Here is a 23198-nt window from a genome sequence, read left to right on the forward strand (position 1 = left end):
TGACAGACGTTATTTTGGGGGCCTCCAAATTACTGCAGATGGTGACTTCAGCCATGAAATTAAAAGACACTTACTGCTTGGAAGCAAAACTATGACAAAACTAAACAGCATATTAAAAAGCAGAGACAAATTGCTGACAAAGGTCCATTAAGTCAAAACTGTGGTTTTTCAGTAGTCATGTACGCATGTCAGAGTTGGACCATAAAGAAGGCTGAGTATCTAAGAATGGATGTTTTTGAAACGTGGTTCTGGAGAAGACTCTTGAGAGGCCCTTGGACTTCAAGGAGATCAAACCAGTCAATCCTAAAGGAAATCAATGCTGAATATTCACTGGAAGGACTGATGCTGAAGCTCCAATACTTTGGCCACCTGGTGTGAAGAGCCAGCTCATTGAAAAAGACCTTGATGCTGGGAAAGCATGAAGCAGGAGGAAAAGGGGATGACAGAGGATGAAATCATTGGATGGCATAACTGATTCAAAGGACATGAGTTTGAGCAAGCTCTGAGAGATGGTGATGGACAGGGAAGCCTGGCATGCTGCAGTCCATGGGGTCTGAAAGAGCAGGACAGGACTGAGCCACTGAACAACAACTGAGCCCACGCTCCACAGCTGGGGAGCACATGGGCTCTGGAGCCTGCACACCATAAGCAGAGGAGCCTACGCAGAAGAGCCTGCGAGCTGCAACAAAATATCCCACACGCTGCAGCTTAGACCTGATGCAGCCAAAAAAATAAACATCACTGACTCGATGGACATGAGTCCGAGTGAAGTCTGGGAGTTGGTGATGGACAGGGAGGCCTGGCGTGCTGCGATTCATGGGGTCGCAAAGAGTCGGACACGACTGAACGACTGAGCTGAACTGAATATATTTTTAAAGTATGTGTTTATTAAGTTCTTTTTGTGTGTGCTTTTGGATTTGCATGATCTGCTCATCACCTCCAGTAGAATTTAAGCTTGACCTTTGACAGAAAGTTTTCAGAAAAAAAAAAAATCACGCACCAATTCTTGCAGAGAAAAATCAATACACCGTCTGTTTTCTTAACTATCACATTTTTCTTTAGGCCAGACTCCACTTGCTTTTACACTCATTTCTTAATATATTTCTATTTTAATCATGGTAATCTTTGTTTTAAACTGATTTCACTCCCCTTAAAACACAGACACATGCTGCATAAAAACAAAAATTCGGGCGTCCCTGGTGGCTCAGGGGTAAGGAACCTACCTGGCAGTGCTTCAGTCACTGGTCCGGGAAGATCCCGCATGCCGTGGAACAACTAGCCCCGTGTGCCACAACTATTGAGCCTGTGCTCTAAGAGCCCAGAAACCACAACTACTGAAGCCCACACACCCTGGAGCCCCATGTTCTGCTACAAAAGAAGCCACTGAAATGAGAAGCCTGTGCATTGCAACGAGAGAGAAGCCCCACGCTCACCACAAACAGAGAAAAGCAGCAAATACTCAGCACAGCGAAAATAAATAAATAAAATTTATAAATATATAAATTAAAATAAATTTAAATCTACACTTCATAAGTTGTAGTCGATTCTGTATCTTTTTAATGTGATATAGCTCAATGAGAGCATCCTCAATTACCATTTCAAAACTATAAGCGTACAGTTCAGTTCAGTTCAGGTCAGTTGCTCAGTCGTGTCCGACTCTTTGCGACCCCATGAATCGCAGCACGACAGGCCTCCCTGTCCATCACCATCTCCCGGAGTTCACTCAGACTCACGTCTATCGAGTCCGTGATGCCATCCAGCCATCTCATCTTCGGTCGTCCCCTTCTCCTTCTGCCCCAATCCCTCCCAGCATCAGAGTCTTTTCCAATGAGTCAACTCTTCGCATCAGGTGGCCAAAGTACTGGAGCTTCAGCTTTAGCATCATTCCTTCCAAAGAAATCTCAGGGCTGATCTCCTTCAGAATGGACTGGTTGGATCTCCTTGCAGTCCACGGGACTCTCAAGAGTCTTCTCAAACACCACAGTTCAAAAGCATCAATTCTTCGGCACTCAGTCTTCTTCACAGTCCAACTCTCACATCCATACATTACCACTGGAAAAACCATAGCCTTGACTAGACAGACCTTAGTCGGCAAAGTAGTCTCTGCTTTTGAATATGCTATGTAGGTTGGTCATAACTTTCTTTCCAAGGAGTAAGCGTCTTTTAATTTCATGGCTTCAGTCACCATCTGCAGTGATTTTGGAGACCGCCCCCCCCCCCAAAAAAAAAGAAAAACATTGTTTCCACTGTTTCCCCATCTATTTCCCATGAAGTGATGGGACCAGATGCCATGATCTTCCTTTTCTGAATGTTGAGCTTTAAGCCAACTTTTTCACTCTCCTCTTTCACTTTCATCTACAGGCTTTTTAGTTCCTCTTCACTTTCTGCCATAAGGGTGGTGTCATCTGCATATCTGAAGTTATTGATATTTCTCCCGGCAATCTTGATTCCAGCCTGTGCTTCTTCCAGCCCAGCATTTCTCATGATGTACTCTGCATATAAGTTAAATAAGCAGAGTGACAATATACAGCCTTGACGTACTCCTTTTCCTATTTGGAACCAGTCTGCTGTTCCATATCCAGTTCTAACTGTTGCTTCCTGACCTGCATACAGAATTCTCAAGAGGCAGGTCAGGTGCTCTAGTATTCCCATCTCTTTCAGCATTTTCCACAGTTGATTGTGATCCACACAGTCAAAGGCTTTGGCATAGTCAATAAAGCAGAAATAGATGTTTTTCTGGAACTCTCTCACTTTTTCCATGATCCAGCAGATGTTGACAATTTGATCTCTGGTTCATCTGCCTTTTCTGAAACCAGCTTGAACATCTGGAAGTTCACGGTTCATGTATTGCTAAAGCCTGGCTTGGAGAATTTTGAGCATGATTTTACTAGCATGTGAGATGAGTGCAATTGTGCGGTAGTTTGAGCATTCTTTGGCATTGCCTTTCTTTGGGATTGGAATGAAAACTGACCTTTTCCAATCCTGTGGCCACTGCTGAGTTTTCCAAATTTTCTGGCATATTGAGTGCAGCACTTTCACAGCATCATCTTTCAGGATTTGAAATAGCTCAACTGGAATTCCATCACCTCCACTAGCTTTGTTCGTAGTGATGCTTTCTAAGGCCCATTTGAGTTCACATTCCAGGATGTCTGGTTCTAGATGAGTGATCACACCATTGTGATTATCTGGGTCGTGAAGATCTTTTTTGTACAGTTTTTCTGTGTATTCTTGCCACCTCTTCTTAATATCTTCTGCTTCTGTTAGGTCCATACCATTTCTGTCCTTTATTAAAACACAAATATCAAGACCTCAAAGTTTCTGATTGTCTTGCACCCAAGGAATCTATGTCATTATGAAAGTTGGGCAGTTGAAAAATTTCAGAAGGAGACATGACCTGCCCACAGTTACATAGCCAATGAGTAATAAAAAGAGAGAAAGAAAGAAAATTACTCTGCCTTTTGAAATTCCTTTCTCAATACTGTACCTATATCACTTGGCAAGATTCTTCTAACATTTGAATCAAGTTTATTAATCTGTTGTTGTTATACTGGATTGATCCATCAAAACTAGCCATTTTATATTTTTCATCAGATAGAAATAGTAGAAAAATGTTTCCGAATAAAATAGTTTGTTTCTAACATGCAAGAGATAATAAGTTACAACCTGAGAATATTTAAATAATATTTTATTTTTAAAAAATAAAAAAATTCACATAATGAGAGTGTTGTTAAGCCAAGTGATTAACAAAAAAAGGCAGAAAGTCTGAAGAAAGAATTATCTGTTGTATACAGTTTCAAGAACTAGTAGAAGAGCAAAATTCTAATTTTTGTAGTGAGTCATCTTCTTATTTTTACTAAGCATCTTTATAATGTTTCAGTTTGTTATGCTTAAACCTAAAAAGTATAAGGTCTGTTTAGGGATCTAAGAGCCTAGCAACAAGAATATTGTTTTAAGCCATTTGTCACTTTGCTTGTAAAACAATTTCCTTTACAAAAACAAAACTGTTCTCTTATGAGTCTTTTAATTTATGTTTCTGTCATTCCACTTGTTTCTAGGTGAATTACTGTTCAAATGTAAATTTCTACCTAATAATTTATTTTTGCATCCTTAACTTTTTGAAACACAGAAAATATGTATATGTATATTTAACCACTATTCTTGTATTAATGAGATTTATTCTGAATACACTGGAGTCAGGTTAATGTATTATATGATCGTATAATAGAATGTCGGAGAAGGTGATGGCACCCCACTCCAGTACTCTTGTCTGGAAAATCCTATGGACAGAGGAGCCTGGTGGGCTGCAGTCCATGGGGTCACTAAGAGTTGGACATTACTGAGCATCTTCACTTTCACTTTTCACTTTCATGCATTGGAGAAGGAAATGGCAACCCACTCCAGTGTTCTTGCCTGGAGAATCCCAGGGACGGGGGAGCCTGGTGGGCTGCCGTCTATGGGGTGGCACAGAGTCGGACACAAATGAAGTGACTTAGCAGCAGCAGCAGCATAATAGTGTGTACTGAATATCCACATAAGAAAACACTTTAAAATCAAACAAATCTGAAAATATATGTGGTTATCTTAATTTGTATCATAAATAGTTTATCATGTATCTTCAAATAGAAGTTCAAGAAAAGCAAACGCTGAAAGAGATATATTAGACATAGCTGAATGTACTCAGTTCCAGTATTTTTGTCCAATCATTTTTTTTTTTTAAATATGGAACACTTCATGAATTTGCTTGTCATTCTTGAGCAGGGGCCATGCTGATCTTCACTGCATCATTCAAATTTTAGTATATGTGCTGCTGAAGCAAGCCCTATCCATGCATCTCTCATTTTTTCTTTATTTTAGAGGGTTCAATAACTCCAATCAGTCCATTACCATTCATCTACGGCTTTCATTGCACAACTTTCCACATTAATTCTTAACCTTTCCCAGTCACTGGCTTCCACATAAAACCCGCATATTATGAAGACCCAAAGTGAAATATATTCCTCCCAAGGTCAAAATAATAAAGGGTAAAAAGTCATTTGTTTAACCAACACACCTGGAGCAATCCCCTCTATTAATAGGTGGTTTACAAATCTAAGTATAACATATTGACGATTGTATTTTCCTATCTGAAAAGAAACTTGTCAAGAGAAGAAAAATGATTCTTGAGGTCTAGAAAATGTGGTTCAATAGGAAGACTGTATCAGAGTATCCAAAATAGAATAATTCTGAGATTACAAACATCCTAATGTTACCCTTTTCTATCTCCACTGTTGTTTTTTTTCTTAATCTGGACTTAAAGATTATTTACTTTAAATCTACTCATTATGAAAATTCATAACAACTCTTCCCTCTTATGTTTCTACTGAAATTTTACTTTTTAACTACAAACTTTTCAGCATGCCATTTAAAACAGTGACTTGGCAGACAAATCCTCTAGAAACCCACCCTCCAACCCACTGAAATATGCTAAGTCTCTGTATTAACTACAACATACAAAAAATTAACACTGTACTGGGTTAATCAGAATGTGGAGGACATTTCCAAATTGTAAATTCACAACAACAAACATGGAGTTTAACTTTCAGCAGAAATAACAGACAAGAAAATCTTAAAGTGTTTTATCTTAAGATATTAGTAATCAGAGATCAGGATGTTATTATAGGTCCCCCAAGTATCTGAAGAAGCTAACGCTTGCCATCTTAAGTTCAGGACCCATAGGAAGGTCCCAGAAATGCTTATCTAACTGACTTAGGATGTGGTACAGGAATCAGTGTTTTTTTTTAAAAAAAACTCCACCAGTTATTCCTACCATGCAGCTAAGACTGCAAACTTCTCAGCAGAGCAAGGCTGCTTAAAGTGTGGTCCTTGGACCTGCAGCATGAACAGCACCTGGGGACTTGCTGGAAACATGGATTTCAGCCTTTCATACCAGCCTTACTGAGTAAGAGACTCTAGGGTTGGGACCCAGACATTTGTGATTTACTAAGCAGATTGAGGAGCCTGGTAGGCTGCAGTCCATGGGGTCACTGGGAGTCGGACACGACTGAGCAACTTCACTTTCACTTTTCACTTTCATGCATTGGAGAAGGAAATGGCAACCCACTCCAGTGTTCTTGCCTGGAGAATCCCAGGGATGGGGGAGCCTGGTAGGAGGCCGTCTATGGGGTCTCACAGAGTCAGACACGACTGAAGCGACTGAGCAGCAGCGGCAGAAAGCCCTCCAGATGACTCTGATGCTGCTCTAATGTGAGAAGCACTCTATCAGGGGATCAAAGAAGGCTTTTCTAAAGAAGTTTCATCCATGTAGGGAATCTCAGATTTAAGTATGCGTGAAGAGAGAAAATGATGTAGATCTGCTTGTTCAAGTAAAAAACCTGGATGTCATCTCTGACTCTTCAACCTCCACATAAATTTCTCTCTGTGTGCCGAGATGCTGCACTTCTAAGTGACAACTGATGTCCATGGTGATGGCCATGACAAAGAGTCTTTTAGTCATGGGTAGAGAGCACTTCGGAGAGATGAGCACTGAGGATGAGTTTGGAGAAATACATTAAATATTAGGTAGAGAGTTATGAGGTGAGGCTGAAAAATAAAAAGTTATGCAAAGCCTTGCAAGGAGCACCAAGGTTTTGAATTTTATCATATTACAGTAAGCCGTTAATTGATTTGAGCAGTGTAAAGATGAGATTTGCATTTAAAATAATCACTCCAGCCACAGAATTGAGAATAAACTGCAAGAACAGAGAGAGTGAAACTGAGAAGGTTAACAGGAGGCTCTTAGAGTCATTCTGGTAAGCATGGTGATACTTTTGGATTACAGAGCTGGTGTCAAGATAAGTAAATGTGGACCTAGTTGAGACATTCTGGAGGAAGAACCAAATCCAATGATTATTTATATATTAGATATTCAGTTCAGTTCAGTCGCTCAGTCGTGCCCGACTCTTTGCGACCCCATGGACTGCTGTAGCATGCCACGCCTCCCTGTCCATCAACACTAACTCCCTGAGTTTACTCAAACTCATGTCCATTGATTAGGTGATGCCATCCAGCCATTTCATCCTCTGTTGTCCCCTTCTCTTCCCACCTTCAATCCTTCCCAGCATCAAGGTCTTTCAAATGAGTCAGTTCTTTGCATCAGTGTCCAAAGTACTGGAGTTTCAGCTTCAGCATCAGTCCTTCCAATGACTATTCAGGACTGATTTCCTTTAGGATGGACTGGATGGATCTCCTTGCAGTCCAAGGGATTCTCAAGAGTCTTCTCCAACACTACAGTTCAAAAGCATCAATTAGGTAAAGACAAAGGAGATAAGAAGAATATATAATAAAATATATTAAATATAGAATATATAAAATATGTAAAGTAGATGCCTACTAGATATCTAAGTGGGGATTATGAGTAAATAGTTGTCTACATATGTCCAGAGATCTGAAGAGAAGTTTAGGTTCAGGATCAAATTTAGATGTCACTGGTATGTAAATATTTTTCCAAATACATAGAAGCTGCAGGGAGAACACACAAACAGGAGCTGGTATACAGTTGAGTCTGAAGAAAGTCTAAAATTAGAAGGTTCGTTAGAGGAAGAGTGGCCAACAAAAGAGACTTAAGCCAAAGAGTTAGGAAGAAATCTCAATAGGGCTTCCCACTTGGCTCAGTTGGTAAAGAATCTGCCTGCAATGCAGGAGACCCAGGTTTGATGCCTGGGTCAGGAAGATCCCCTAGAGAAGGGATAGGCTACCCACTCCAGTATTCTGGCCTAGAGAATTCCATGGACTGTATAGTCCTTGGGGTCGCAAAGAGTTGGACACGACTGAACAACTTTCACTTTCACTTTCTCAGAAGACTGTCAGGTATAAAGAAAACAAAGTGTCTGGAATCCTGTGAGATCAACTGCGATAAGTTGTTGAGACGTCAAATAAAATTAGGACTTGGAAGCACACATTTGATTCAACAATGAAGATAATTTGCAGGTGCCAGTCCAATGGAAACTTTAGGGCAGATCAGTTGTTGAGACGTCAAATAAAATTAGGACTTGGAAGTACACATTTGATTCAACAATGAAGATAATTTGCAGGTGCCAGTCCAATGGAAACTTTAGGGCAGAAGCCAGAGATTTTTCAACTGCAGAATGAAGAAGAGAAGTAGAGAGAACCCCTGTGAACAAGTCTTGTCAAAGTTAGTGCTTCACACAATACTGTTTGCTAGTTGGCTATACCCTAGATCCAAAAAAAAAAAAAAAATTAAATAGTGCTTCACAATCTCTTTTGCAAGCTCAATTCTCTTTTAATTTCTTAAATCTTGGAATTCCACTCTTTGACTTTCATTCTACACACTTTTCACAAGTTATCAGAACTTTTCCTTTTCCATTAAGTAAAACATTGACCTCAGAAATATTTCTTTGTATTTGCCTAAGCTCTTTCTAGAAATAGATTTCTATTATCAGTGGCGCTTCAACCTCAACTTTTCACCCCAAATAAACACATGTATTCTTGATCATCCTCCTGTTTTCCCTTCTTCTGTGATTGGCATGAACTTCAACAAAGTTGCTCAAGTCAGAAACTCGGGAGTTATCTTTGACTTTCTAGTCTTCACCCTGACTAAGTACAGTCATCCATACAGCCTGTTGATTTCTGACTCCCTTACCACTCTATCAAGTACTCTATTCATATGTCAGCCTTTGTTTCAATCCTTTTTTTAAATATTTTTTCAATTTACCTGCATTTTGTTTTTCTAATCTACAGTGCTCTTTCTCTCACAATTTATTCTCCAAATTAAATATATTCCATGAATCTAATCTGATCATCTTATTTCCCTTCCTTCCTTGTAACCAGAAGTCTATAGTTTTTTAGCAAAATGTGCAATTTGTAAAATATCACTATTTGACAATCTAGTGAAATCATATCCTACCACTTTCACTCTCATGCCCAATTCTTAAACCATAAAGCATCTGGTTTCCCAAAGCACTGTATTATTTCTGTTTGCTCTCACATGAACCCTTTCTTTTATCTTTAAAACTCCATCTTTTGGGCACACCATCAAAAATTACTTTCTCCTCATCTTTCAAAACTCAACTTAGGTATCCGGCTCTCGACTCTTTGTCACTAAGTCATGTCTGACTCTTGGCAACCCCATGGATTGTTGTCCACCAGGTTCCTATGTCCTCAGTATTCTCCAGGCAAGAATACCGGAGCAGATTGCCATTTCCTTCTCCAGGGCTCTTCCCGACTCAGTGATTGAACCCGGGTGTTCTGTATTGCAGGGAGATTCTTTATGGACTGAGCCACCAGGGAAGCAGGTATATTTTCCCACATTAACTGAGTTTTTAGCCCATTCCCCTTTCCAACCTCTGCTGTTGGGTCTCTTTCCCAGGCTTACATTGTTTCTATTATAGCACCTTTGCAAACTGTAATTGTGTGTTAACTTGTCCCCTTGACCACACTGTGAGCCCCTTTTTTCTGTGGCACTAGCACTTGTCATACAGGAATAATTCTGTTAATACTTGGAAAGGAAATGGGTAAATACTACATGTATTAAAAATGGTTGCTTTGCTATTGTATTAAGAGTCAAAAAGAATGTTGTTGGAAAATTATTTGTTTTCAAAGTAGGGTAAAATTATTAAGCCATGTACAATGGTTTAAAACAAAAAATGATAGTTGGAGACAGATGGTTTTGATTCAAAATCCAACTATAATGTAATAGTCAATGTCCTAGGAGAACCATTTAACCTAAGTTTGTCACTTAAGAGATTTAATGACCCTATAGGATGGTGTTATAGACTAAATGTGTCCTCCTCAAATTCCTATCATGAAGCCAAAAGCCCCCAATTCCAGTGTGGTGATATTTGGAGGTGGGACATTTGGGAGGTAATTAGACATAGCAGATGACATGTGGGTATTGTCCCATGATGGGATCAGTATACTTATAAGAAGAGGAAGAGACCAGAGCTTGCTGTCTGTTTCTCCCCATTAGAGGATATAAGAAGACGATGGCTGACTTCAAGGCAGGAAGAGAGTCCTCACCTGGAAATCTAGGTGTTTGCACTGAGATCATGTACCTTTCAGCCTCTAGAATAGTCAAAAATATTTATTGTTTAAGCTACCCAGGTTCTGAGATTCTAATATAGAAGCCTGAATGAACTAAGACAAGGACCAATATCATAGGATAGCCAGGTTTTAAGTAAGATACTGCATACGAAAATGATTTATATTCTGTGTTGCTTTTAGCAAATATTGGCTACAATTTTGAAGACCCAGTTCATGAAGCTATTGAAGAGGCAGAACAAGGACCAAAAATCTAGGTTTATTTACTCTTAGTTCAATAGGTTTGGTTTGAGCATAGCACTGCTTGGATCTCCTAACCTTCCAGTGGGGCCATGTAGGCCTAAAGAGGCCACAATTCATCGCTCTGACTGTAACTGGTCCTTTACATTTTCTCAATGTACTATACAAATTGTAATGTTTTGTAATTGTGCAGTGACTACATCAAATTTATGTATCACTAGCGTACAAAACCAGCCCACCTCCCCCTTACTTACTGATGGTCTGTCCTGGTTGTCAGGCTCTGAGTGGTTTTAAAGCAGAACACAAACAGGATTTTGGACAGGGAGCTGTAACCCTGATGCTACTGGCTAGAGGCAGTTTCAATGTCCTTTGGAACCAAAGAGGGCCTGTTTATGGCTATGAAAATGGCTTTCCCACTACTCCTGCATCAGCTGTGTGGTACTTCAATGATACTGTCTGAATTATGAACACAAGGGTCAAATCTCTGAGTTTCCCTTGAAAATTTTGTTTTATGTTGCTTTGATTACTTGCAAAGTAAAAGGTGGACATACTTTGAGGGGCAATGACCTAGCCAAAGGATTTGCTGCCTGAAGGGTAGAGTATCTTAAACTCAACAGGAGGAAAAAACTCATTACATACACCTTCAATGCCCTTGAGCCATCTGTAGTGGAGGCCAGTCCTCTGATGCCACAAACCCTCTATTTGGCAAAATTTAATGCTAATATTGAACAGGTCCAACTTTTCACTGGGGGATAGAGTCAACCTTCTTGGCTGAGAACAGGAAAGCCAATCCTATAAAAAGCCAGTCCTATAAAATTTTACTTCATGGACTAACGGTGACTTATCTGGAAGGACAGTCAAGTTCGCTCAAAAAACCAGCAAAATTGCTCCAGTTCAAACTGACTAACTTCAAAAAACACCTGAAAGTCATCTCTGAACACTGCAAAGCAGCAGAAGGAGGAGGGAGGCATTTAATGATATTGATGTGAACACGTAGCTTCAGGAATACCTAGAACTGCTTGTCTAAGAAGATGCTAGCTGGAAACAAAGAGTTCAGGAGCTGGGGCAGAAAGATATGGTTTAAAACTTCAACACCCAGTGAAAATGGAAGGCAGTGATAAACAGAACAGGATAAAATGTCTGACTGAAACTGTGCTAAGTTGATAGTCACAGATGATACACAGGATCATGAATATGCAGGTAATAACGATGTAAGTATTTGCTGTACAAGCACTATAAGCAGAAGGCATATCTGAAGGTGGGCATCTCTTCATTTGACTTTAGGCCTTTAGAATGTAATTCTTTAGAAAGAATGATCACAAGTTCCATTGACGAAGCCAGTATGAGATATATATCTTCTGGGGGACAATAATACCTGTAACATGGAAAAAGTGATCATTTTAAGAGACAGATTAAAATTACCATTGGCAAAGCTCAAGTGAGGCTACTTGACACTTTTCAAAGACTTTTGAATACAGTGATTTATGTAAACAAATCTTCCCCAAATCAAAACTAGTTTTGCCTCCTCACAATGACTCTGATGCCCACATAGTCAGCTTGGTTTAGTTCAGTCGCTCAGTCATGTCTGACTCTTTGAGACCCCATGAATCGCAGCACGCCAGGCCTCCCTGTCCATCACCATCTCCCGGAGTTCACTCAGACTCACGTCCATCGAGTCCGTGATGCCCTCCAATCATCTCATCCTCTGTCATCCACTTCTCCTCCTGCCCCCATCCCTCCCAGCATCAGAGTCTTTTCCAATGAGTCAACTCTTCGCATGAGGTGGCCAAAGTACTGGAGTTTCAGCTTTAGCATCAGTCCTTCCAAAGAACACCTAGGGCTGATCTCCTTCAGAACAGACTGGTTGGATCTCCTTGCAGTCCAAGGCACTCTCAAGAGTCCTCTCCAACACCATAGTTAAAAAGCATCAATTCTTCAGCACTCAGCTTTCTTCACAGTCCAACTTTCACATCCATACATTATCACTGGAAAAACCATAGCCTTGACAAGACAGACCTTTGTTGGCAAAGTAATATCTCTGTTTTTGAATGTGCTGTCTAGGTTGGTCATAACTTTTCATCCAAGGAGTAAGCATCTTGTAATTTCATGCCTGCAGTCACCATCTGCAGTGATTTCAGAGCATAGAAAAATAAAAAGTCTGACACTGTTTCCACTGTTGCCCCATCTATTTCCCATGAAGTGATGGGAACAGATGCCATGATCTTCATTTTCTGAATGTTGAGCTTTAAGCCAACTTTTTCCCTCTCCTCTTTCACTTTCATCAACAGGCTTTTTAGTTCTTCTTCACTTTCTACCAAAAGGGTGGTGCATCTGCATATCTGAGGTTATTGATATTTCTCCCGGCACTCTTGATTCCAGCTTGTGCTTCTTCCAGTCCAGTGTTTCTCATGATGTACTCTGCATGTAAGTTAAATAAGCAGGGTGACAATATACAGCTTTGACATACTCTTTTTCCTATTTGGAACCAGTCTGTTGTTCCATCTCCAGTTCTAACTGTTGCTTCCTGACCTGCATATAGGTTTCTCAAGAGGAAGGTCAGGTGTCTGGTATTCCCATCTCTCTCAGAATTTTCCACAGTTTATTGTGATCCACACAGTCAAAGGCTTTGGCATAGTCAATAAAGCAGAAATAGATGTTTTCCTGGAACTCTCTTGTTTTTTCCATGATCCAGTGGATGTTGGCAATTTGATCTCTGGTTCCTCTGCCTTTTCTAAAACCAGCTTTAACATCTAGAAGTTCACGGTTCACGTATTGCTGAAGCCTGGCTTGGAGAATTTTGAGCGTGATTTTACAAGCATGTGAGATAAATGCAATTGTGTGGTAGTTTTAGCATTCTTTGGCATTGCTTTTCTTTGGAATTGGAATGAAAACTGACCTTTTCCAGTCCTGTGGCCACTGCTGAGTTTTCCAAATTTGCTGGCATATTGAGGGCAGCACTTTCACAGCATCATCTTTCAGGATTTGAAATAGCTCCACTGGAATTCCATCACCTCCACTAGTTTTGTTCGTATGACGCTTTCTAAGGCCCACTTGAGTTCACATTCCACGATGTCTGGCTCTAGGTGAGTGATCACACCATCGTGATTATCTTGGTTGTGAAGATCTTTTTTGTACAGTTCTTCTGAGTATTCTTGCCACCTCTTCTTAATATCTTATGCTTCTGTTAAGTCCATAACATTTCTGTCCTTTGTTGAACCCATCTTTGCATGAAATGTTCCCTTGGTGTCTCCAATTTTCTTGAAGAGATCTCTAGTCTTTCCCATTCTGTTCTTGTCCTCTATTTCTTTGCATTGGTGGCTGAGGAAGGCTTTCTTATCTTTCCTTGCTATTCTTTGGAACTCTGCATTCAGATGCTTATATCATTCCTTTTCTTCTTTGCTTTTTGCTTCTCTTCTTTTCACAGCTATTTGAAAGGCCTCCTCAGAAAGCCATTTTCCTTTTTTGCATTTCTTTTCCATGGGGATGGTCTTTATCCCTGTCTCCTGTACAATGTCACCAATCTCTGTCCATACTTCATCAGGCACTCTATCTATCAGATCTAGTCCCTTACATCTATTTCTCACTTCCACTGTATAATCATAAGGGATTTGATTTAGGTCATACCTGAATGGTCTAGTGGTTTTCCCTACTTTCTTCAATTTCAGTCTGAATTTGGCAATAAGGAGTTCATGATCTGAGCCACAGTCAGCTCCTGGTCTTGTTTTTGTTGACTGTATAGAGCTTCTCCATCTTTGGCTGCAAAGAATATAATCAATCTGATTTTGGTGTTGACCATCTGGTGATGTCCATGTGTAGAGTCCTCTCTTGTGTTGTTGGAAGAGGGTGTTTGCTATGACCAGTGCATTTTCTTGGCAAAGCTCTATTAGTCTTTACCTTGCTTCATTCCGCATTCCAAGGCCAAATTTGCCTGTTACTCCAGGTGTTTCTTGACTTCCTACTTTTGCATTCCAGTCCCCTATAATGAAAAGGACATCTTTTTTGGGTGTTAGTTCTAAAAGGTCTTGTAGGTCTTCATAGAACCGTTCAACTTCAGTTTCTTCAGCATTGCTGGTTAGGGCATGGACTTGGATTACTGTGATATTGATTGGGTTGCCTTGGAAACGAACAGAGATCATTCTGTCGTTTTTGATATTGCATCCAAGTACTGCATTTCGGACTCTTTTGTTGACCATGATGGCTACTCCATTTCTTCTAAGGGATTCCTGCCCACAGTAGTAGATATAATGGTCATCTGAGTTAAATTCACCCATTCCAGTCCATTTTAGTTTGCTGATTGCTAGAATGTTGAGGTTCACTCTTGCCATTTCCTGTTTGACCACTTCCAATTTTCCTTGATCATGGACTTGACATTCCAGGTTCCTATGCAATATTGCTCTTTACAGCATCAGACCTTGCTTCTATCACCAGTCCCATCCACAACTGGGTATTGTTTTTGTTTTGGCTCCATCCCTTCATTCTGTCTGGAGTTATTTCTCCGCTGATCTCCAGTAGCATATTGGGCACCTGCTGACCTGGGGAGTTCCTCTTTCAGAGTCCTATCATTTTGCCTTTTCATACTCTTCATGCCCACACATAAAGGACTCTGAATTTGTTAAAAGGCTGAGTACTGTTACTGTAAAGTTGATTATTATGTATGTGCTGTTATTTCATTCAATATCTGGTAAAGATTTTATGAAGCCTGTTTTGAAATGCAAAATCTGCTGCCAAGTAGTAACATATTCATTATTGTTGTTGTTTAGTCACTCCATTGTGTCTGACTCTTTTGGAACCCCATTAACTGTACCCCACCAGGCATTTCCCAGGCAAGAATACTGGAGTAGGTAGCCATTTCCTTCTCCAGGGGATCTTCCCAACCCATGGATCGAACCCAGGTGCAGGAAGATTCTTCACTATTGAGCCATCAGGGAAACCCAGTAACATACTACAGGAGCCCACATTTTTATGGGATGTGAAAGTGTGTTGCTAATTAATTCTATTTATCCAAAAATTAATATGCATTCTATCTGTACCAGAGAGGCTACATGAATGAGTATGACAGCTTCTCAGCTTTTAATTAGAACCTCTTGGCTTCTAACAACATTCCTGTGTCTGTACAAGAAATATTATCATAACATCACCAACCAACTTAACTGCATAAAAAATATGGGCTCTTAGAGAAGAAAAAGATAAATATACCCATGTGTGCAGCACAGCAGATGTTAAGATGAAGTTTGGGTTGTATATGAAGCATGAGACTTTGCTTTGGTAAAAAAAAAAAAAAAAGGAGAGAGAGAGAGAGAAAAGACATTTCATTAAAAAAAATACAAAAGGCAAATGAACAGAGAACAACGTTAAAACATTTATGTAGCCTTCCTTCTTGTTTCTCTCTCCCTGGCTTCTCTAAATCACCCTTCACAATTCCATTGCAAAAGGAATGGTCTCTCTAACCTGTAGCAGGCCAATCATATGCTAACACCAACTCTGAATTTGTGAACCTCTTAGTTTTTTAGTTTCATGGTTCAAATTTCATATTTTTGAATCTATTATCTTCTTAAATATTTTTGCTTCATTTTTAAAACCAAAAATGGCATAAAAACCATTAATAAAAAACTCTAAGCATTTTTCAATGCCTCCAAAAATTAGTTCTCAGGCAATCTTTGAGAAAATTGTTGATTCTCCTATTTTTTTTTTCTTTCTTTCTATATTATTTCTGAAGCTTTCTGGAAATGTCCCAATAGGAACTGTGTGAAAGCTTCTTTGACCCACTTAAAGAGTTATTTACCCTGTGATACCTTTGGGATGGATAAAATAAATAATACTGCCTAGTACTGGAGATATTTTCTTATATCACAAAACCGGGCTCCTCTGTCCATGGGATTTTCCAGGCGAGAGTGCTGGAGTAGGGTGCCACTGCCTTCTCCAGAAATATAAAATAGAATATGTTAAAAGTAGGGATTGGGAAGCATAAGAACATGAGAAGGTAATAGAGAGATTAATTCCAACCAAGGAAGACTGAGAAATATTACAGATGTGTCTACAATGATGGGAAGGGTTATGAATATATTTTCTGCTGCTAGCTATTATTCACCTAACATTAACCCTGATACCCTTTCCTCACATTACATCTTGACATGTGTTTTGTAAGCTCCTCTTTTTAACATGAGTCTGTGATGATTTTTACCATGCCTATTTCTATATACTACAGATTTTATACCTGTCCCAAAATATTGTACATAAAGGCCTAAATAATACAATTTGACAATAAGGCAAATAGACTCATTTATAGAGTTTTGCATGAATGAGTGAATATAACATACAGTGAAATTTCAAAATTAAGTTCACACTTGTATGGTTGCACAGAATCTGTTATACTGCAGACTCTATTATATTGTACATGTACAATTTAAATGCACTGTTTTGAAACCCTTATACAACTTCTAAATCATTATATTATTCAAACAATTTTTACAAGAATTAAATCAACATCCAGTCAACCTGGCACCCATATCATTGTATCTTTTGGCATCCCCAACTGCTGTGATAGGCATTTGTTTCCCTTCCATCTGCAAAATTTTCAATGATGTAGCTAAGAAGGCCTCCAGGCGGTTCTGGTGACCTCATGAGGATGGGATCTTCAACAGAGGAACCCTTTCATGACAGAAGATATTTTAGTAGATGGCAGATGGTAAACTTGCAGAAAGGAACTGGGTAGTTTCTTAGCTTGTTAAGTAACCCTGTTAAAAGATAAGCTGAGGCACATTTAATTTTCAAGAGTTGATTTTAGCATACATCAATTTGAATTGGGTAGGATGAAACCCAGTGTAGTGAGGAGGGCTATACTCCTCACTAGGAATAGGATAGGAATTAGGGGAGACCTTTTTATAGACAAGATGAGGAAGCAAAGCAAGGACATTGATTGGCTATAGTTTAGACAGTTGCCTTAAACAGGAAAGCCCAGTTGGCTACGCGATAGGTTGTTCTTGGGTTTTATCTCCTCAGACTTAGTGGCTGCACTGACTCTGACTTAGATTTTGGTTTGCTTCCATGCGCTCCTGAAGCCTGAGAGCCATCTCGGTCTAGTGGCCTTCTTGTTTAATTACATTAACACCACTCTCCACCAATCTCTCTACATAAACACACCCCTTCCAGAAGATATTACTAAAATAGCAAAAAGAGAGAGAGAGGAAGGAGGAAGAGAGGGAGGGAGCAAGAAAGTCAAAGTCTCAGGAAATGTGTTCAATACTTTTCAGCCCAAACTACCTGATTTTCTTCCTTTAATGATTGGTTTTATGACCAAAGTTCCCAAAGATACCATTTCTAGTTCTTAAAGTAACTGATGTTTTCATTACTTCAGGGTTTTCAGCTCCACCCTCTTTGTTGATCATCTCCACACAGGTACCATGCAGATCCTTAGCCAATTTTTAAATCATCTCTTCACGTCTTTACATCTCATCTTTTCACAGTGATTCCTGTGAAAGAGACCATACCATGGTCTCTTGGTCGTCCATGGGAACTTCTCTTGAGAAGGAACTTTTAGGTGTTCTAAAATTCTAGGAAAGGTCCCAGTTCATAGCTAAATAAATAGTTTTATTCTTACATCAAAAGTCAAGAAAGAACCTAGCTATGTAATTCCAAAGTTTCATGGTGGTCATTGTTTTTGAAATTAACTTCTTTTTGTAGAGAAATCACTAATGCTGATTATTTTATTTGGTATTTTGTTTGGGATTGGACTGAGTTATAAATCAATAGGAAGGGAGGTTAGATGAAACTTGACATCTTCACAAATATGTATTCACATTTAGGAATAGTGAACTTGCTTCCACTTGCTCAGATCTCTCACACTTTTTTAGTAAAATGCTGTAAACTTCTTGATAAAATAGCTGCACCTTTATTGATAGGTCTATTTCTGGTATTTATAGTTTTTCTCAGTTATACTGTATAATTGCCTATAGTTGGGTTATGTGAGAACTGCTGATTCTGACAGAATGATTTTTATTCCTGGCTCTGACTCTCTTGTTTGCCAGCACAGGAGGGAGATCTTTTTTAAAAACACATTTTTTCATCTTTTTAGGGTATTTCAGGTAAACAAGAGTTACATGCCTTTATTTACTCAATCTGCCTCATGATCCAGTTTCTTGAACTAAATATTTTTAAATTTGAGGGAGGAAACTAAATCAGGCATTCACAGTCCTACAGTCCACTAAGGGCGGCATAACTCATTTGTAACCAGTAACCATTTTTGTTACTAAATTACATATTGTGGTGCTAGCTCACTAAGTACCTGTTCCAATGTGCCAACCCGAAAGAGGTCACTGGAAATCTCAGTAATTTAAACAGTTTAGTTCTATTCTTCCAGTCCTTGCTGTCAACAAATGAAAAGCTCTAAACATTAGATTTTATTACTGAAAGTGAAAAAGAAAAAACGCAAATACAAACTTGTTTATGTTATAATTTGAGAAAATTTAATTTATAAATATCACTTTATTTAATAGAGCAAATCTAGCCAAGGAGTGAAAATGACAGTGACAACTGTGATTTTCCTCCAAAACCTATATTGACACTGACTAGTGTGATACTGCTGTCAATGTCCCATAGCAGATCCTCTTTTGCTTCATTCTAAAGTTGATGTGAACACTGTATGCTCAGTACTGAGAATCCACTTATCTTCTCTATCCAGATTTTGAAAATTTTAATAACAAATACTCCTTTTTCTGTCAAATAAAATAAAAGCCATTGGTAAATGTTTCATTCCTCAGGATCTCAGGCAGAAGGGCTCAGACACCAGAGAACATCACATCCGAACTTACAGATTTATTACATGTTTTAATTCCACATACTCACTTGCACATCTGGCAAACATTCTTGGAGGTGATAGTTATTTTAGGGGTTGTATGGTTTATTTAATACATGTTCCAGTTTAGAAAAGACTTTTTTAGGTCCTTTTATTCCATTTTCTTTGGCATGACTCTACTTATGCTCATCGTCAATTTCCTTTTATCCATGAATTTTTATTCTATTTTGAAAATGGTGTTGTGTTTTATTTGTTTCAAAGATTTGTATACATGCAGGTTAACTGCTTATTTTTGTTTTATTGACCAGAATATTGATTTTATTTCCATATCTCTCCTTCCAGTTGCCACTCGAGCACTTTCTGCTGGTAACCACTAGATACTTCAGTAAGCAAAACCTTTCTAATTTAAAAACACAGTATTTAGAATTTTGGCCAACGGTCCTGTTTCTCGAAGAACTGTGCTTACTAACTTCATTAACATACATCTTTCTTTGTCTATGTATCTCCAGTGTGCCCAGATGGCTCAATTGTAAAGGATCCTCCTGCAATGCAGCAGACACAGGAGACTCAGGTTTGATCCCTGGGTTGGGAAGATCCCCTGGAGGAGGAAATGGCACTCCATTTCCTTCAATATTCTTGCCTGGAAAATCCCCATGGACAGAGAAGCCTAGTGGGCTACAGTCTGTAGAGTCGCTCAGAGTCAGGCGTGGCTTCACATCACAGGGATGTGCCATGGTGATGCAAGGACAGCATCCTTGACCAGCTCTGCAGAGCGTGGTTCAGATGATGGCTTCCATTTACCAGGTCTTTCTCATTCATCACAAATTTTGAGCCAAGGCCACTCTTTAGATGCAGCAGATAGTTGAGTAAACTGTGGTATACAAGTTGGGTCATTTCTGCTTAAGAAAGGACTCTTCTAATGAGTAACCTTTCTTTCAGACTTCTCTGTTGGATTGACAGAATTTAATAAGTTCAAACCTTGGACTGAACATTTCTCCTGCAGAATCCTGCTAATTCCTCCTCACCTACTTTTCTTTCTTCTTCTTCTTTTTTTAACAAATTTCTTTTTTTTTTAAATTTTACTTCACAATAAACCTTCACAGCCCTTCTGAGTAGATAGATCGTCAGCAACTACTTCTCAGAGGATCCACATTGCATATAATAGAAAAATATAATAACATGAAGACACGTAGTGCAGGCTGCTTCATTATGACATCTATCCACTGGCTAGACACACTTCTCCTCTTAGCCTTGATATCACATGGGATGATATATTTGTGACTCCTTTATAAGCATAGTCTCACCAACCACACAACCATTTGTCTAGAATTGTGAAAAAAATACTTGTCAGTATGAACACTGTATGAGAAAGTTTATAATCACCAATAATCATCAGTTTGACTTATTACTGATCATGTAATGGTTTACGTGTTTTTATGAGGTACTTCAGACTCTCCAACTTGAGAAATAAATTTATAAGCTCCCCTATTTCTCCAATTTCAGAAATGAATAAGGTACTTTCCAATTTGAAAAGAGTAGTCGTAACTGACATTCCTCACTTCAGCTGCAGAAGTATAGAGGACATCATATTTTTGCTTGAAAATAACAGCAGCAACAGCAAAAGCACAGCATCACCTTTTTCAAAGATCAGAATCAGCTTAGCATTGTATGTCTTGAATAAAATGATTTATCCTGGGGTAGAAAGTACATGTTCACATTAGAAAAAACGAGCTTTTCATCACAATCCTGGCAAATCACGATTTTTGACACAATTCATTCAAAGTGTAATGAAACGTCTCCCTTTGCCTCTTTAGAACACATTAATGTTTATGGAATTCTTTGTAAATAGATATAGGTGTAGTGTGTGTGTGTGTGTGTGTGTGTGTGTGTACACACAAAACAAGATAGTACTAGTAGCAAAGCTAATAAATGCTTCTACGATTATTTCAAGTGGTAGTTTTCATTTTCCATCTTTCAACAAATATACAAAACCCTGAAGCTGTTAATTAAAATACACACATATATGTATATACACTCAATTTTATTTTTTAGGATTCCATTGGTTTCAAGGGACAGAAATGCAGGTAAAATGAGCTCAGGCCAGATATGGACCACAGGAGCTAAGGAAGGCCACCAGAAGTGAGAGCTTATGAACCATTTGTGTTCTCTGTCCCTCTGTCTGTCTGTCTGTCTGTCTGTCTCTCTCTCTGCTGCTCAACTTTATCTCTCTTGGCCTACTTGTTTGCTTGTTTGTTTTAAATAAGTTCACATTGGATTAAGAGTAGGTGGGATATCTGCCCTTGAGAATCAATTACCTTACTAAAATCCAAAGACAATTGTTTGATGTGCTAGGGAGTGATGGAGCAAGGTTTGACTGGCAAATAAGCTTGTTCTAGAATTCCTGGTGTTAAGCATGAGCTATACACCCACTCCACAGCTAACATGTATCAAAAATTCTTTATTCTTCCTTTCAGTAGGTGGGGGATTTATTCTGATTCAACCAATATTAATAAAAATCTCTCATACTGCAGACACTGCATTAAGCAATGGAAATATGTAGATAAATATAGAATAGACCTTTCCCTGAGGTAGTATACAATGCAATAAAAAAGAAAAATATATAAATAAAATTTAAAATATAAATATATGATATTTACCCTAAGGAGTTTACATATAAAACTTTACATTAGTAAACTTGATTATCTTTAGGGAAAAGGGTTGAAATTTAGGAGTAAGGAAAGACTTTACATTGGAAGTGATGTCTGATAAAAATTTGGAAGAGCTGATGTGTTTAATAGTTGAATTTTATAGATAAGAATATAAAGTGCTACATCATAGAGTCACAGAATAACATAGCACTCTGAATAATTGTAAATATTTCAGATAAATGGCAAGTAAAGAATGTAAATTAGTTTAGTAGACAAAGAATTAGATATAAATTAGAAATTAGAAATAAAAAAATAAGATCTTATAGATTATCAAAAGAACACTGGAATTTATTCTAACATAATTAAAATTTTTTAAACAGGAGTTGGGTAATCTGGGGGCAGTGAAAAATTAGTTTTAAATTTTCATTTTAAAGAGATCTTGCTGACAATAGTGAGGAGAAAAGACTAATGAATAACTGACTGTTGGCCATTAAATGAGATAGGGGCAAGAAGTATAATTTCTTTAACCAAATCAGTGATGCTCAAGATGGCAGAATGATGATAGAAACTGGAGCACCATTTATAGCAAGGTCTGTAAGAAAAAAAATTCCAATCTACATTTTAGAAGAGACATTAAATTAAACAAATCAAAACAAAAACACTTGTCTCTTAATTGTGGTTTAGTGATGATTTGTATTCATTACATACACAGACCACTTAGTTATCATTAGGAAACACAGATTTATTTCAAAACATAGAAAAATAAAACAGAACAGAGTAATAATAACATATTAACACCACCATCCATACCCTATTAAATCTGGATAGGCCTACCATCAAAAGAACATACAATATTATGAACAAAATTTCTGATCAGTTCTACAATCATATATTTGACTTTTCAATGCTCTTCATTATTTGGCAGCACTCCCATATATTTAAGATCATTTTCAGGAAGGGGAGGGTGAGATGAATCAGGAGAGTAAGACTGACATATATACATTACCTTGACAAAAATAGCTAGCTAGCGGGAAGCTGCTCTGTAATACAGGGAGCCCAGCTCAGTGATGATCTACAGAGGTGGAAATGGGGCAGGGTCGGTGGAAGTCCATGAGGCGGGATGTATGCACATATATAGCTGATTCACTTGGTTGGACAGCAGAAAGTAACACAACATTCTGAAGCAATTACCCCCCAATTAAAACAAATCCCGACTCATACACAGCAAGCACGCTCCCAGATGGCCACTCCTTTCTCCCTCTTAAATACGCTATTTCTTCCTGACTCATATATTTAATTGTATTTTTCCCATCATGACCTATCTTTCATTCTTTCTGTCAACAAAACTATAACCTCCCAAATTCTCAACGCCTGACTCAAGTCTTTTTCTTCCTTGGTGATTTTATAGTAACGGCCCATGCTAATCATTTCCTTCTCTCATTTCCTAGGAGTGAAGGAATAAGATACAATTTAGCTTTTTAATG

General features: G+C 38.6%; 1 protein-coding gene and 1 non-coding gene across 4 annotated transcripts in view; both read right to left on the reverse strand.

Moving 5' to 3' along the window:
- Window positions 1-23198, reverse strand: part of DGKB (diacylglycerol kinase beta) — a 1339752-nt gene that overhangs the window by 925509 nt on the left and 391045 nt on the right. The gene's annotated exons all lie outside the window — the stretch shown is intronic.
- Window positions 4714-4816, reverse strand: LOC114114683 (U6 spliceosomal RNA). The gene has a single exon (XR_003589300.1). It is a non-coding gene; the product is annotated as a U6 spliceosomal RNA (small nuclear RNA).

The sequence above is a fragment of the Ovis aries genome, chromosome 4 (assembly GCF_016772045.2).
Source record: "Ovis aries strain OAR_USU_Benz2616 breed Rambouillet chromosome 4, ARS-UI_Ramb_v3.0, whole genome shotgun sequence".
NCBI lineage: Eukaryota > Metazoa > Chordata > Mammalia > Artiodactyla > Bovidae > Ovis > Ovis aries.